The sequence below is a fragment of the Salvelinus fontinalis genome, chromosome 40 (assembly GCF_029448725.1).
Source record: "Salvelinus fontinalis isolate EN_2023a chromosome 40, ASM2944872v1, whole genome shotgun sequence".
In the NCBI taxonomy this organism is placed as follows: Eukaryota; Metazoa; Chordata; class Actinopteri; order Salmoniformes; family Salmonidae; genus Salvelinus; species Salvelinus fontinalis.
Window position 1 is genome coordinate 18,668,021 of NC_074704.1, and position 2,500 is coordinate 18,670,520.

A 2,500-nucleotide genomic window follows, 5' to 3' on the forward strand; every position below is an offset into this window, starting at 1 on the left:
GCTCTGTGCGTGTCTTTAATCAACCTTTCACATTCATAACACCTCAATAAACTATTTTAAGTTCCCGTAAAAAAGAAATCACACACTCAACACAGTGGAAAACTAACAACTTCACATCAGTCCCCCCTGTATTTCTCGGCTGGCTGGGTGTTTGTGCATAGTGCGAACCATGGGATAATTGTTATCGGGCCGCCGTCCAAGGCTAAAAAAAATGGCCCCCGAGTCCAAACTACCCCGCTTGAAGGAACAGAACAGAACAGAACACAGCATCTGGTACCGAATGAGGCCTGCCAACTGTGTGTGTGTGTGTGTGTGTGTGTGTGTGTGTGTGTGTGTGTGTGTGTGTGTGTGTGTGTGTGTGTGTGTGTGTGTGTGTGTGCGTGCGCGTGCTCCTCACTCTAGCTGGGGTCCTGTCAGCACAGCCGGCATTTTATTTATTGCCGGTTGGAAATACACACCCAATTAGAACCAGATTTAGGTGTAGACTCTGAGCAGATTGAGTGAGTGAGTGAGAACTTCCATCAAATATAGTGGACTACTTCTGGATGGAGGCCGGTGCAAGTTGAGTAGGTAGAGTTGGGGAATGTGTATGTTTGTAGTTGTGTATGTGATGCCCGTGTGTGTGGTGGGAGGATGAAGCGGAGGGCTGGGCATTTCTGTAGTCTGGGTTTTAAAGGTAGGGTGAGCAGGCAGGATGTGTGGAGGTGTGTAGGGCAGAGGGCTACACTGAGGTGTAGACTACAGAGGTTGCAGGGATGTGGAGGTGGCGAAGATAGAGGTGATACAGAGGATGGGTAGATGAAGGAGAGGAACAAGTATGAGGGGAATAGAGCACATGTACCATTTCCATTTGTTTGATGGGCCTCCACGTTGGTTCAACGTAATTTATTTTAAATGACGTGGAAACAAAGTTGATTCAGCCAGTGTGCCTTGTGGCATACAGTTATCTGTAAGGTCCCTCAGTCGAGCAGTGCAGTTTAGACAGATTCAACTCCAAAGATCAGGGAGGTTTTCCAATGGCTTGCAAAGAAGGGCACCTATTGGTAGATGGGTTAAAAAAAATACAAATAAGCAGACATTGAATATCCCTTTGAGCATGGTGAAACTATTAATTACTCTTTGGATGGTGTATCAATACACCCAGTCACTACAAAGATACAGACGTCCTTCCTAATACAGTCGCCGGAGAGGAAGGAAACCTCTCAGGGATTTCACCATGAGGCCAATGGTGACTTTAAACAGTCATCTTGTCATCTGGGACTTTTTTAGGATAAAAAGAAACGGAATAAAGCTCAGCAGAGGTACAATCCTAGAGGAAAACTTGTTTCAGTCTGCTTTCCAACAGTCATTGGGAGACAAATTCACCTTTCAGCAGGACAATAACCTAAAACACAAGACCAAATATACACTGGAGTTGCTTATCAAGATGATATTGAATGTTCCTGAGTGGCCAAGTTACAGTTCTGACTTCAACTGGCTTGAACATCTATGACAAGACTTGAAAATGTCTGTCTAGCAATGATCAACAAACAACTTGACAGAGCTTCAAGAATATTTCAAAGAATCATGTAAAAAAGATGTTGTACAACCCAGGTGTGCAAAGCTCTTAGAAACTTACCCAGAAAGACTCACCGCTGTAATCACTGCCTAAGATGATTCTAACATGTATTGACTCAGGGGTGTGAATACTTATGTAAATGAGATATTTCTGTATTTCATTTTCATTGCATTTGCAACATTTCAAAAAAATATGTTTTCACTTTGTCATTTAGGGGTATTGTGTGTAGATGGGTGAAGATTATATATATTTTTTTATCCATGTTATCTGTAGCACCACAAAATGTGGAACACGTCAATGGCTATGAATACTTTCTGAAGGCATTGTATCGCTCTCCCTCCAAAACCGCTATTATGCCTTGATGACCCCATTCACTCATGTAAGCATGAGAGGATTAGTCCGCTATAGAAAAACATCATGTCATTTCTTGGAATTCCCTTGTTCGCCAAAAAAAACTCAACCAATCAAAAACTCTTACTCAACCAACCGGCAACAGCAACAGGCTGTCTAAAAACAGAGACAACACAGAGACGATGCTGTGTCTACAAAAACACCCACCCACACACACACACACACACCCTGCCCTGTCATAACGGGACTTCATAGCTGGATAGAGAGAGAGAGGCGGCTGCTACACTGCCACAGTATTACAACTCTGTTAGCTGCCATCTGTTGTTGTCTCTAACCTTGATCTCAACCCCATGTGATTCCACACCCAGATTAACATCTCTAACAGGGATTGTACTTTACCTCTGACCCCTGATGCACCAAATGAACAAATCCACCCCACCCCTCCTACCTGGTCAGGCCCATTGATGGAGACAGAGGCTAATGGCACTGTGACGTAGAAGGCTTTTCTTTACCTGTGTTTTTATTCAACCACGGCGTGGTGTCTATGATCTCTCTCTCTCTCTCTCTCTCTCTCTCTCTCTCTCTCTCTCT

At 43.8% G+C, this 2,500-nt stretch overlaps 1 protein-coding gene across 1 annotated transcript in view; it reads left to right on the top strand.

Moving 5' to 3' along the window:
* LOC129839855 (sodium/potassium/calcium exchanger 3-like) overlaps positions 1-2,500 on the top strand; it is a 69,054-nt gene that overhangs the window by 51,098 nt on the left and 15,456 nt on the right. The window lies entirely within an intron of this gene.